We start from the raw sequence: 15,811 nt of genomic DNA, 5'->3' as shown, positions 1-15,811 counted from the left end.
ACACATACACTATAAAAATACAATGTAATATACAATTTAGCCTTCTAAAATAGTAACCTGCTGTTCATAAATTGAATCAAGCATTCTAATGAAAAAAAAGCATAGCATAGTCTTCGTAATATGGATGAAATATAATACAATGATTGAAGTGAGCTTAAACTATTGTTATTTAGTAAAGAGCAGTTAAGGATTTCAACCATTTGTTGATTAAGATTAAATGCACAGATCTATAAAGACACACATTCAATTACTTCTCTGAATGTTTATGTTTATTTAAGACAAAACGGTCTTTAAATGAATACATGACAATAACGATTTTGATATTTTGGAGGTGTCCATTTGTCTATTTAAACACACTTCTGAGATAAAAAAATAACCTATATTTGTTTGTTTCACTACTTCTCAGATCACATTTACATGAGCCACCTGGAAAACAGCATCTCTTTATCAGTAACATGTCGGACATTCAAGTAATGTTACATGAGTTGACTGACACATCAGTGAATGGCTTTGAAAGGAAATTTTTGCAGGATTGTGTTTTTATCATTATTGTCAAAAACGAAACTAAAAACTGTATCATCTTATTCATCATCTTTGAGCCATCAAGCTCTGTGAGTGATATGTGTGTGTGTGTTTCCCCTGAACACAACCTAATTTTAAATGGCTACCAATGGAGAAACCTGCTGTTCAGAAGCAGAGCTTGCAGGTAAAACCTCTACCAGCAGAAGGGCTAAGGAGCATGGTAACCTTGATTGCTTCGTTTAATGAAATTATGTCTAACGAATGATAAATTTTGCACTGAAGATGGTTTATTCCCTGCATGGCTTCTCAATGCACATTTGCTAATTATTTGTTGCCTTTGAGACAGAGAGAACAAATGAAGGAATGGAACGCATACCTGTAAAAATATTCCGCAAAAATATATCCCATTTTATGAATATTTGAAAAAGAATTCTGCTTTCACCAAACAACCTTAGCCATTTTCCCTCCTCACAAACAGGTCTGAGAAGTCCTTGGTAACACATTGTTGTTTTTGAGTATTTGCGGCCCAGGCAATGAGCCTTCACATGTCTGAAATTCCCAGGTCTGCGTGTTGCCAGGCTTCAGCTGTGTATGGAGCGGCAGGGAGGTGTTCACAGTGGTGACAGGCTCCTCTTTCCTACAGAAACCTGCTCACCGTGGTCGTCCATTAGTCATAATGGCGTGGAGGCACATCGCTCTCCTGCGCTATCTTGAAGCGAAATAAAGGAAGCAGGTGTGGGCAGGAAATTAATGTAAATCCATCAGTGTTCAATTAGGCCTGCACACAAAACAAGAAGGGGGGAAGAGCATCCTGCTCCAAACCAACGGCAGCCCCTTTCTTTGTGCGAACACAGGCCGCCTTTCACTTCATCCGTCTCTTTGTGCCGGAGACAAATGGAGCTAACTTTAATTATGAAAAAATAGTTGTATGAATTTTCCAGGTGCAGCTCTTTTCGCAAGCAGCCGCGCTGGAGGTTTTCACCATTTGGCTGTCAGCGTGGTGTCATATGTAATTCTGTATGTGTGTGTGAGTGTGTGTGCCTGGAGGGGCAGAGAGCATTGGCCCTCGGTGCACAGCCTGAAAAAGCACTCTAACCTAATTTGTTTCTAATTACAAAAACAGGAAGTGCACCTGCCATGTATCAGGCCTCACTGGCCACGACCAATGCACAGAGTGCAATGCACTTTTCAATTGATTCTTGCTACGAAAATGAGAGAAATTACATTAAATGAACAGCTTGAATGGGTAGCATTTTGAATTTTTGCAAACGGAACAAGTACATTTATTTGTAAGTAAGAAAAGAAAAGGTCATTGCTGAAGGCTGATAGACCCAAATGAGCTCTGTTTCAAAATATACTGAGCTACAAAGCTGGACAGGATTATATTGTGTATTTGTTCTTTATATAAGAATTGCACCCAGTTGTGGGTTGCAAAATTACGGAATTTTGGCAAAAAAAAGATGAATTTTAGATTAATTTTCTGAAACAGAGACACACTAAATTTGATCAAAAGTAAAGGTTAATACAAACAAAAATCTAATTAATTTGTAAAGATCATGTAGACTGAAATGGTTATTGCTAAATGTGCAGATTTGTACAATCATGTAAATAAATTATGCTGGATATGTATTTTATTCTGCACTACCTGACAAAAGTATTGTCGTCAATCCCAGTTGTAAGAAACATAAATAATACCTTGACTTCTTGGTTGATTATTTTGATTATTTGGAAAAGTGGTAGAAGGTAGATCTGTTGAACTGCATTCCAATCATCACAAATACTGCAGAAGATCTATTTGAACCAGCATGGACCCAAGATTCTCATAGAAATCAGTCAAGTTTGGTGAAGGAAAAATCATGGTTTGGGGTACATTCAGTATGGGGGTGTGCGAGAGATCTGCAAAGTGGATGACAACATCAACAGCCTGAGGTACTGTATGAAGACATTTATGCTGCCCATTACATTACAAACCACAGGAGAGGGCAAATTCTTTAGCAAGATAGCGCTCCTTCTCATACTTTAGCCTCCACATCAAAGTTTCTAAAAGTGAAGAAGGTCAAGGTGCTCTAGGATTGGCCAGCCCAGTCACCATATATGAACATTATTAAGCATGTCTAGAGTAAGATGAAGAAGGAGGCTTGAAGTTGAATCCAAAGAATCTTGATGAACTCATGGGAGTCTTGCAAGAACGCTTTCTTTGCCATTCCAGGTGACTTTATTAATAAGTTATTTGAATCTTTGCAGAGATGTATGGATGCGTCGTCTAAGCTCATGGGAGTCATACACAATATCCATTCTTTTTCTGCACCATGACTTTATATTCTATACTGTACAATATTTCTTTTAAGTGACAAGACTTTTGTCTAAGCAAAGTCTGACCTTACTGTCCTAATGAAATACTTAAAAATCAAGCCATGATATATTTTATTTTGATAAAATAAGAGGCCTTTGCCTTTCATATAAGCCACTTCTAATACCAAACTATTAACTAGAAGTTAAGTTAGTAGTTGTTGTTCCTAAAACTTGGATAAGTGACAAGACTTTTGTCATGTTGTGTGTATTGTTTTATTGTATACAGTATTGTCAAATATACATTTGTTTACATGATTTGAGTGAAATTGTTGTGGTATTACACTAGGAATATAAAAAAAAAAAAAAAAAACTACACTTAAGTTATACTCGCAGTGTTCCAAATCAATTACTTATGAGGGTTGTTTTTTCTTTCTTCAGTCAGCATGCTGCCTTACAAGGCAGCTAGCGGCGTAGGCTGTACACGAGGAGGCTACATTTTGGAACCGAGACCGTGAAGACTATTGTGCATTAATGCAATTATCACCCGGCAGAAGAAAGTCCAAAACATTGTTCCGATTCAGCCAAACGAAGCTAGCTCAAATGAAGCATCACGGTTCATGCAGTCTTGGAGAACATTAGAAATCTGATGTAATTACACTTTGAAGAAGAGAATAGAAGTGACCTACATCTCACCTGACGACAGAAAGCGTTTTGCCAAGTCTGAGGCAAGAAAGCGTGAGCCAAACTCGCAAGGCTTTGTTTCGAGATGTTACACTGATTGCTAATTAGCACATGACATCAGCATAGACCAGCGAATCGTTTATACAGATAAACAGACAGTGAAAGTCGAATATCACGTTTCAATCAGTGCGCTACAATGGTATCAATGAAAACAAACTTGGTTAGGGCTGGCCAGGCTGCACCACTGAGGTCATTGTTTTTCATGAGCTTACATGGATCCGTGATTTGTAGTTACGGCTTTAGTATTTCTTAAGTGTGCCAGTCACGGGGACGACTAATAGCTCTTGGTTCACACGAAAACAGTTATTCCTCTACCGTGCAAAGGTGATGTTGATGTATTAGAAGATTATTAATTCATTCAGCGCTTGAAGAACTCATCAGAGACATGCTGTTCATTCCCACTGTGAGGTAATAGACTGTAATACAGTTTGTTTTCAGTGGGACCGGGTTGCGGGGACGTTGCCTGAAGGTTGTGTCTGGCTTTAATGGCTTACCAAGGGCATATGTGAGCACTGAGAGCGAGCGAGAGAGCGAGTCACCACTCACATCTATTATCAAAGGCCATGGGAAAAGGGTCGCCAAACAGTCGTGCCTGTCAGGCCTTATCAACAGACAAATCCCCACTGGTGTTAATGGCCAGGCTTTGTCTGCCTTTCATTACATTAACTAACAAGGCAGGAGCTTGTTCCGCTAATGTGTCACTTCCTGTTGCACACTCCTCTCAGAGCAGGGGGTTTGATGGCCACAGCCGGAAACATTCCACAGATCAGAGGAAACATTAGCCTGACTCTTTGCTCGCCCTAAGGACTGTGCCAGGGAAATGCACTGTTCCTGAAAAGCCGACGTTTTGGATACCGTTCCTGCACTAATCCTTAATTAGATTAGCCAATGAATAAATTGACATGATATCTTCTTATTCACGCGCAAGCACTTTTCTAATTCAGAAGGAGACTGTTGCTGGTTTTTCCCCACACCAATTTGTGCAACTTTCATCTTGGAGCATTAGCACCAATACTGGCCTAATGCGATAGCGAATTTAACAGGAGCTTATGGAGGATTCTTGCATTACAAGCGAGAGGGCTATCTAAGCGGAGACAGAAGCCATGAGAGCTGGGGGCTGCGTCTGTGGTGGGTTGCAAAGGGGGAAAAGCCTGTTTGGCAGTCGAGCTGCTCGTAGAAGGAGCAGGTCAAGTTCTTGGCGAAGAAAGTGCTGCGTTGCCATGGCGATGGGAGATTTTCTTCGCCAGTGTCCCGGGGTTAGGGCGCCATCAGCAGTGTGAATGTTGCTTAAAAAGCAATGCAGTTCAGCCCCTAATCGCCCCCCATTTATTTTTGGGCTCTGTAAAGTCCGCCTCAGGCGCACAACAAGAAATCAGGAAATACAGCTGTGAGGACAGCGCAACTGCAGAAGACGCGCTCAGAGTGCATAAATATGTCCTATTCAGCAGTGCCATTAATAATTTACAGGAACTGACAGCCCCGAATTGAAGGGGATGTTTATGATTTTGGAATCGTTAAAAAACCATCAACTAGTGTGTTGTTCATTGCTCCCTGTTATATAATCGTATTAGCGAGCAAAATCAATTTATTATGACAAGAATGTTGATGAAATTTGCAGATCATGAGATTTCTTTCCAACCTTGATGAAGTCTTTACTGTACTCGGTATTTCTTGTCGGACACATTGCGTTGTGCGTTAAGGAGGGGGTGGATGGTGGGGGCTACAGTATGGAGAGGAGAAATCTTTGGCAGGCGCTATTAGCGCATGTGGATTTATGGTGCCAAAACGACTTTATTTATGTTTGAATGGCAGTGCTCAGTTCAGGTTGGCACAGATTGTCGACCGCACTCATTGGCGTCTTCCAGCCATCACCATGTCCCCATGGTGCGCCCTCACCTCCTGCTCTGAGTCTGGAAAGAAGGACGAGGCCTGTTAATTCCTGGTCCATTCTCCAATCCTGAACTAACATCTGAAATATGAAGTCAGAGAAGGTATTTGGTCACGACGTCACATGAAGGATATGCGTGAGTCATTCCATAACTTCTTTGGCTCCTTTTCTTTCTTGTGTCTGATCTACTTTCGCCTTCTCTGTGTTGCTTGTTCAGGCGCCTGCCAGGGTGATAAACGCAGTCATTCATGTCATACGGTGCAGGAAGGGTCAAGTAGACACATCTGCTATCGGTTGAAAATAAAGTGCACGTTCCAGTCTTACCCATTCCAACTTGGCATTTGATGTATATATATGTATAATTTATACAAGTGAGTTTTTATACATTGCACCAAAGTTTGCAGCCTTTAAAGGAAGAAGGGGCTTTTGGGGGGGTTGCTGCAGTGAGAGTCTGTCGAGGCTCAACTGAAGATCATGACCACCTGGGATCCTTCAGTTGGTGGAGGGGTGGAGGAGGAGAGCGCGGCCCAGCCCTGGCAGCCTAAGCAGGAATAGATAACAGCTGATACTGGGACTAATTTGGTAATGTGCAGTACCACTGGATGACGTGAGTTGCGGGCTGGTGGTGCCGCTGATAAAAAGCATGCCAGCAGAGATGAGTTCTCCTTGGGATGCTGGTCATGTTTTTGTGAAGTAGATATATGTCCATGTCTGTCCAAAGACAGGGCGGCCATTTATAAATCAGCCTTAGGACTGGTCATTGTTTTTTTAAGTATTGACAAGGCAGGTTCAGGCATTTTAAGAGCTGCATTTAAGATGGTGAAATGGTGCTCCTGCTCTATTGTTATAATAAAGGAAAAGAAAAATCAAGAGCTTAGAAATCCATCTGTGTATACAGAAATTTAGATCAACATAGACTTACATAACTAACTATTTTGATTTAGTTGGAGTATTTTGTTACTAAGGCATGGGCCCTTTTTAGGCATGGGATAAAAATATCACGATTTAGCACTATCGTGATTACTGCTCGAAAATATATTCTTTTTAAATTTGTGGGTAAAAAACAATACCTTTTTTCAGCTTTGAACACAATGTTTGCATCCGAAATTGCAAACTTCCATACTTCCATATAGTATGGTAAAAACAGTATGCAAGCCGAGAAGTATGTCCGAATTCAATTTAGAAAAACAGTATGCAAGATGAACCCGGATGACTACTTCTGGCGAGATTCTGAAATGCATCTGATGGACGCTGTGCTATCCCATGATAGAGGGTATTTCATCTGATCATGACAAAATATCATTCGTACTACATCTGAGCTTCATTCATACTGTATAGAACATACTTCGGTCGAGTAGCACATTCAAATTCAAATGCAGTACCTACTGAGTAGTAGGTGATTTCGGACACAGTCAATATATTTTATTTTGGGAAACATTTCAAATCCCTTGGAACAGTAAACATGTCAGGCTGAATAATTCAAATGAATCATTGACTTCTGCTGTCTTCATTAGTTTCAAAAACACTGATTTCTTTACAGTTTAAGACAGCATCTTTGGAGATCTTTTCTGCTGGAGATACGGTTGTCCTAAAAAAATCTTACATACGGTATAGCAGAACATATTGGCAGTTTTAAAACCTTGACTTTTCCAAACCGCGTTATACATTGAAAACGGTTATCATCCCATGCCTAATTGTTACTTCCATGATACTTGGCTAATTATAAATGTCCTTTTTAAAAAAGTTTTTCATAAATTTGTTTGTTTGTTTGTTTTATACAGTTTGTTTCTTTATTTTAATTAGCTAACATCTAAAACATGATAAATTCATAAATAATTTTACAGTATTATGAATTCATTTATTAATTTCTTTTTACTCCCTGTGAAAAAAATACATAATTTGACGGTTTATTTCTGACAGCTGGGGTGCCAGAAAAAAAAACATAAGATAACATAAAGGCCGTTAAATTACAGAAATTTACTGTAAAATAATGAACATTAAATTGCAGAAATGTACTATAGTTAAATTTATATTTCTGGTAAATTTCTATAATTCAACCAGTTATTTTACAGTAAATTTCTGTAATTTAATTGCCGTTATTTTACTTTTTTTTTTTTAAACAAACCGTAAAATTACAGATTTATTACTATTTTATGCCTTTTGATGTGCGGCTTTATGTTGTAGTTGTCAAGAAGCTGAATATTAAGAAATATTCTTAATTTTCTTCTTTAATTCCGTCATCCATTTTTGTCATGTATATTATTTATTTTTTCCTTGTTTTTTAATATATTTTCTATGACTTAACAACTGTGAACTCACTCACAGGACGTTCTTTCGCAGAGGCATTTTAATATTGTAATGTGTTACTGATGGGCACTGCCTGTGCATTCAGAGCCAGGAAAAGTATTATGTTAATAAATGATACTGCTGGAAGAGTGAGAGTTTGGAAATATACAGGGATAATAATAACAGCATCTGGACTCTGGACAGTGTTATTACCATTTAAATTAAGGCCCTTGAGCTGAGAGCCTCTCAAGTGAACAATCTTACAGTTAACTAAGCACACACCAAACCACGAGGCCTGATTCTCCCAGTATATTTTATTATGTATTATTTCTTTGTGTTGAGGTACTCCCCACAACAGCCCAGCACAAAGTGGCCTGATAAAGATTTATATTTTGGATTATTGTACCATATGTTCACATTGCGTGTTTAACCCACAAAAGTGGAAGGCATTATGTAAATACCACGGTTGTCAAGGGTGACAGATTGACATTGCACGACAACAGTTCGCTCTTACGGCTGAAAAAGGCCGGCCTGTCTTGATGTAAATATGCCTAAATAAAAACTGTGCTGGAAAAGTCGCCCGTCACAATGACTGGGAAATGTCTGTCACATGTGCTATCCAAAGCAGACAGATACACAGAGCAGCAGTCAGGCTGCAGGCTTGGCCGGCGCACAACAACAGACATTTCTTATGTCCCCTTCAGTCTGTTTGAGAACACATTGGAAATCAAAGTGCAAATAAGACTCAAGTCTCAGACTTTTCATCAGCAGGAGCTGGTCATGGGTATCCGCTATTATATTAGCATTTTTGTAAACAAAAAGACTGAAACTAATGGTCAAAAAAATCACAACAAGTGAAAAACTAAAACTAACTGAAATTAACAACAATCATTGAAAAAATGCACTGAAATAAAATAGTAAATAATAAATAGCAAAATAGTATATTTATTTAATTCTATAGTGCTTTAACAATGTAGATTTTGTCAAAGGAGCTTAACATAGAAGTTCTAGTGAACTGAAACTGTCAGTCTAGTTTTCAGAGTTGAATTTCAGTTTTGTTAATTTCAGTGTGGTTCAATTTTTATTGCTGAAAGTCTAAACACTGAAGAGCACATCCATTGATGAGCAGTGAATAATCGTTTTCCGAATTCATAAGCATACATTCTGTTGTAAAATCTGACCTGTGGCAGTTTAGAGAAACACCTGTAGATGGTGCTTTCACAGCCAAACATACCAGTCCAGCGCAGGATCATACACAAAAACATAAAACACGACTTCTAAATTTTCTTCAGTTGCCAAAAAAATAGTGTTTCATTTAATTTCGCAGTACTGGGGCATTCGCTGCATAAAACATTTGCCGGGATAGTTGGCGGTTTATTCCGCTGTGGCAACCCCTGATAAGTAAGGGGCTAAGCTGAAGGAAAATGAATGAATGAATGTTTAACCACCAAACTGAGCTTTAAAATAAAAAAATAAAAAATTTGTCTTAATTCTTCAGAATTTTTACTTTTATTTAAGTTCCGTTTGTGTAGTTTTGGGTTCAGTGTCTGTTCAATCAAGTATTTATTTTTACTACTAAAAGGTTTGCACAAGAGTTAATGTAAGCTAACACTAGCCATGCTATGGAATATACTGGATGTGTCCTGTTAACTGCTTAAGTGGAATTACTTAAACTAAACTTAAAAAAAAAAAAAAACTAAAACTAATTAAACCATTAATGAAACTAATTAAAACTAATCTGAAATGTACAGCAACTGTAAAAAAAAAAAAAAAGAAAAAAGATGTAACTTTACTTTGATGGTTCATTTAGTAGACTGTCTGCTTAACAGCTGTTGATATTGCCCCTTCAACAGACATTTAACTGACTATAAGAAACTTTGCAAGTACATGTCAACTTATACTAACCCTAACCCCAGCCTAACAGTCTATACTCAAAAAATAGATATATTTTTGTCACTTGTTCAAACTACTTAATTAAAAAATCAGGTGAAACAACACAATTCTTGAGATTTCATTGAGACAATTTTTATGTTCAATCCACATACAGTAAATTTGTTAAAAGTGTTAAGTTACCCTAATTAATTTTTGTTGGGATAACATAAATGAATTGTGTGGAACCAATTATTTTTTACAGTCTACTCATAATCTAATGAGAATTAGTTGGCATGTGGATGCAATATAACTTAAAATGAAAACGGATCATCAAAATAAAGTGTCATCAAAAAGGGTATCAAAATAAAACAAATTTAAAAATGCAAAACTATAATAACTTGATCAGTAGCAATGCAGTGTATTTTCATCAAAACACATTCTGAATATTTAGCTGAATGATCAGGATGGCCGAAGAAAGGTGTCCATCTCTGATTTATGCATAAATGTTTGAAGTTTCAGAATTAGCCTGGTAAAGACATGTGGTTCGCACCGGCTAATCTGCACACAGATCTCTGCTCGCTCTCTGCAAAGCCAACAGCCAGATCTGACAGCAGCTAACTAGCACCCCCTTTTGAAGTGATCGCATCTGCTCATAGCTGCTGAATGTCTGAGCACAGGGAACCGGTCCAAACATCATGTTTTTCCTCATGCGATAAAAGCCAGCATTTCTGTCATTTAGCATAACAGTCAATGTATTATTTGCATCTTTAGACATGACAAAATAATTCTGCTTTAGAATAACAAGCATAAAACTTCCTGATCTGATTTACTTAACTCCTGTGTGGTTTTAGAATTCTGCATTTTCAGTTTGTCCTATACGTGTCAGAAGTGACCTGCCTTCACTAGACCTCTAAAAAAAACAGCAACGTTTCATTTTAATCCTCAAATGTATGTTGCATCGAGAAACAAACTAAACTTCATCACAAAAATCTGTCAAGGTTGGTGTGCAGGATTTTATCAATGTTTAATTAATGGGTACCACTCATATTTGACTAGGTGTATCTTGTATAATGCTAATGAAGTTACCTGCATAGATGTAAAAAGTTTTTAGCAAGACGCCCTTCATAAATATGTGACACAAGAAAATTGTTACTTATATAATGGGGTCATTTTATAAAAAGTCGTGGAACGGGTTTTTTGCTGTTAAAATGGCCAACAGGGGGGTTAGAAGTGCAAGTGAAGGAAGAGGAACAAGACTAGACTGGTATCACTTTATTTTGATGGTTCTTTTAACACATTTTATTGAATTTAAGTTACATTGCAACTAGATGCCAGCTAAGTCTCATTTTAGTATTACTAGCAGGTCCGTAAGACACCCTTCATAAAAATATTACACTAGAAAATGGAAAATTATTTAATGTTGGGGTCATTTTAGTCATCGAACTAGAGTTTTTTCTGCTGTTCAAATGGTCAACAGGAAGGTTAAAAGTGCAAGTGAAAGAAGAGAAACAAGACCAGACCAGACTAGAAAATTACTTTATTTTGATGGTTCCTTTTAACTTAAATTCACATTTTGTTGAATTTTAATTACATTGTGGATGCCAGCTAGCAGGCACATAGCCAGCCTGGTAAAAGGTTTTTTTTTTTGTTTTTGTTTTTTTGTTTTTTTTTTGTTTTGTTTTTAATTTTCTTTTTGTAATTATACGCCTTATTTTCTATTCAATTATGAAATTTTTAGTGACATTTTAAGCACTATTATGAATTAGCTTGTCAAATGGTCGTCATCACCACACTTTTTGACTATTTTAGCCAAAATCGTTTTCAAAATCAACTTTAATATGGGCCACTTTTGGCACTTCACACCATTTTATTGGTCAATTTTTGTTTCAGGAATAAGCTCCAAGATTTACAATAAAAGTTACTTGTAAAATATTTTCTCTATTTAAAAGCAATACAGTAGCAAAAGAAGACTTCTGTCACATTGTATGTTTTCTTGCACAGCTAGTTGTTAGACACATGAAAAATATTTGTTAGTATTGACCAAAACTGATAAGCTAAAGCAACACCAAAGCAACTGTCAACAGAGGATTCGGCTTGGTCTTAAAGCCTTTTTCGATTGGTTAGTTTTACCATGCATAGCAGTCAAAGTAGGACAAATGAGCTCATGAATGGGACAAATTCTGGACCTTTGTCAGTAAGGGTTGCGTCCTCCGAACCACCTGAACCCCCCTGGCTACGGACCTGGCTAGACTGTTAGTGTAAGTTAAGATGTAAAGTTTCTTATAGTCAATTAAATGTGTTGGTGGAGCAGTATCAGCAGATATTAAGCAGAGAGTCTACTAATACTCTCATGAGAATTAGTTGCCATGTAGTTGCAATGTAACTTATAGTCAACAAAATGTGCAATAGGGACCTTCAAAATAAAGTGATACCCAGATTTCTGCAGTTGGGCACATTGTGTGGTCAAAGTTTCCCATGTGCGTAACTCCTTGGCAGACGGCATGTAATTAATCCCGCACACGCGCAGGGTCTCTGGGATCAGAGCAGGAGCAATGCAGATATCAGCCCGCTTTAGAGAACGGCCTGCTGGGATGCGGATGGAGCCGGGGCTCCTGGGCCACCGAAGAGCAGTATGGGAGCGTTCAGATAAACAGCTCAGACAGGATCATGGGTGAACCGTGGGGAAAGCACTCGTTTTCTATCCTCTATCCACTTGCCTAAGTACTGGAACTCCATAGTGCTGTAATGTGTGTGTGTGTGTGTGTGTGTGTGTGTGTGTGTGTGTGTGTGTGTGTGTGTGTGTGTGTGTGTGTGTGTGTATTTGTGCATGCTTGTTGGTTTATAAGGACATAAATTAATATAATGACATGGGTATGACTTAAGTGTTACATTGGCATGGTTTATGAGGACATGTACTTATAAATCTAAACACTAATTAAAGAAATGTGCCTCATGTTTCCTGTTAGGACTTGGCTTACCTAGTTATCATAAGGCCATATAATAATAGTTTTTTTACAGTATAAAATACATCATGTCTATGGAGAGTCCTCATAAACCACTAATTCAAATGTGTGTGTGTTTTCACAGAGTTTGGAGCTGCTGTAGGTCAAAGAGGAGACTGGCGGGCCGGGGGTGCAGGCGGGCTGGGCGAGCGTTAAGCTGGTCAGGTGCAGCGCCACCAGTGATCATTAGGGTTACAGCTGCTAGGGCCAGATTGTGTGCTGCCTGAGCCGGGCGAGATGTCTCACCCTGGGAAAAAGAGTGAGCATCTGTCTGTCCTTCCCCGTAGACACGAACCTCCTACCAGCCTGTCCAACTCAGCCCGACTGGTAACAAGGTCACCTATCTATTTTTTTCTCGTTCTCTCACTCTCTATCTCACTTTTGCACACTGTGTAAAGGCTGTTAACCGTTGCTTCACTGCCTAGTTATCAGGTCAGAGAGGCTTTAAATCTGTTGGTTTGATAGAAATTGTTGCATTAGAGTAAGAAATAAAAAAGTATGTACTGGAAAAAAAGGTTGCCATGATGTTAAAATATTTTTGGTAAAGTAATTATTTCCTTGCCAATTTGTTTTCTATCTTTGGGACGCAGGATAGTTAAACATTTTCACACAACTTTCATGACCTTTAGAGTATATTTTGTGTGAATGTCTAAAAATCTTCTGCTTTTGAAATAAAGTTGGGTTTTATATTCACACATTAGCTCATTGTAACTATCCCCTTATTGTTTACCCAGCTACTTTGAATATTCTATCAGAAATTGCATGTAAATGACTTAATCAATATCAGCACTATTTAATTGACAGTACTCATTGATGTACTTTAATGGTCATTGGCTGCTAATATGATTTTCTTATTCACAATTTGCAAAGAATTATTTTCTGAAATTATATAATTTAGGTGAAAGTCAGAATGTGCGAATATAAAACCAACTTTACCTCAATCCTTCTGCTTAAAGAGACAGTACATTCAATAATGATATAAATAAATAAAAACAAATAAAATACCCACTATGTACTTACCCTGAAGTGGTTTTAAACGTTTGTGAGTTTGTTTCTTGTTTAGACAAATAATTTCTTTTGAGTTCGACAGAAGAAAGAAATTCAAACAGTTTTGCAACAAATAAACGCTGAATTAATTACGACAGAATTATATATAATTATATATATATATATATATATATATATATATATATATATATATATATATATATATATATTTTTTTTTTTTTTTTTATCTCTTAATTATCTTAGCTATCTATTCTGCATATAATCTTGCATAATTTTTTTAATCAGCAATACGTAACATGTATAACAAAAGGTAAAGAAATTATTTTGTCAACAACCTTGTCTGGATTGGAATAAGAATGATGATCAAAATATAGAAATGTATTATGATCAAAAACGTAGTAGTCCATTGTTCATCACAAAACCCAAAGCTTGTAAACTTGCATGGATTATATTTTCAGCAGTATAAGGCACCTCTGATTGAATTGTTGTTAAATGTTTGATAAACATGTTAGCTTAAATGGGCATCTTCTTCGCTTGTTTTGAGTCAAGAGATTCAGTTCTACATCAGAAGGTACATAACAGCGCCCCCTTCTGTATACAGTGAAAACATGGCTTGTCAGTTCTGTAGCATAAATAACAGAACATTCTGTCAAAGCCATTGAAAGATTTCATTGCAATTGTTATTTTAGGTCCTACAGTTATTTTTAGAAATGACACTGCTCATAGAATAGATCTATACATGCTCATTGCATGGATTTACAAATAATATAATAGAAAATCTCACATCAACTGTCAGTAACAGTTTTAATGTTAATTTCTTTATCATTATTACAGTAAAAACAGTAATATTTCAAAATATTATTATAATTTAAAACATTTGTAAATAATTTATTTATGTGAGCTGAGGCTGAGTTTTAGGCATTATTACTCTAGTCTTTAGTGTCACACGGTTCTTCAGAAAACATATTCAGTGAGGTGATTTGCTGCCTCAGAAACATTTTTTATAATTATTATCGGCACTAAAAACAGTTGTGCTTCTTAATGTTTTTTTTTTTTTTAAATTAAATTCTTACAAACTTTTACAGCCTTTTTATATTAACCCTTTAATATTTTTTGTTGTATCTGTTGTTTTTCAAATGTTCCTTTATATTTGGTTCACTAAATAAAGCTTTTGTCCACCCTGTCATGCCAATGACCACCCTGTAACCAACTTTTATGGAAATAAACATTATTTATAACCTCAGCAAGCCATCTTGTGTGATTTCTTAATTAACCAATACGGGCCAGTTAATATATTAATAATATAATATAAAATATTTTAGATCTTGGGTTTTATTTTGAATAAAAAAACTTGCAACGATTGCATATTTTATTGAAAAAAAAATGTTTTTTTCATTATTTCATTATTATAAATATACGCTTCCCATAATCTATAAAGTTGGGTTGATAAAGGGACACATGACCTTTCTGAAAATATACATTTTATAATCACACTGCAATGAAAATATACTTATACTACTTTGAATTTGTCCATGGCAGGGTTAAGACAATTTGAGGTTTGTTTTCTGCTTGCAGATTATTTGTAAAAAGTGCAGGAGCTTGAACAACATTTTTTTACAGCCTAAGGTCTAATTAATACAACAGCTATGTGGTTAAATAAAAAATCTCAGACATTTTTTTTTTTTTTTTTTTGGTTGTTGTCTTAAAGGCACTTTACAGTTATAATGACCCAACAAGTGCTTAAGGTCAGAATTTCTCTATCATCAAGGCTTTTGAAATTGTTTTGATATATATATATATATATATATATATATATATATATATATATATATATATATATATATATATATATATATATATATATATAAATGCCCCTGTAAGAGTCTAAATTGTCATATGCATTTGTTTATAAAGCAAAACATTTTTTACCAGAGTCTATTTTTACCAGAGAAGGTCCATACTGGCTCCAAAGCCAGAAACTGGATAGATTAGGGCCTGGTGTGTGGACTTGTGGAATGGTGTTTTACAATGTGGTCAGATTGGTCAGTTTTTAATGTCTCAGTATTTGGACTTTGGTCACATGGTCAAGAAAGATACCAAATAGTTGGTAAACTTTGCTCTGTCTCTTTTCCTACTCTGCTCCTGCTCTGGAGGCTTCTCTTCTCTGGCTCTACTGCTCCCAAACTGTCTTTAAGACCTA

Source organism: Danio rerio, chromosome 17, assembly GCF_049306965.1.
Source record: "Danio rerio strain Tuebingen ecotype United States chromosome 17, GRCz12tu, whole genome shotgun sequence".
Lineage (NCBI taxonomy): Eukaryota > Metazoa > Chordata > Actinopteri > Cypriniformes > Danionidae > Danio > Danio rerio.
The sequence above is the reverse complement of the archived record's forward strand: the minus strand, read 5'-3'. Positions refer to the sequence as shown.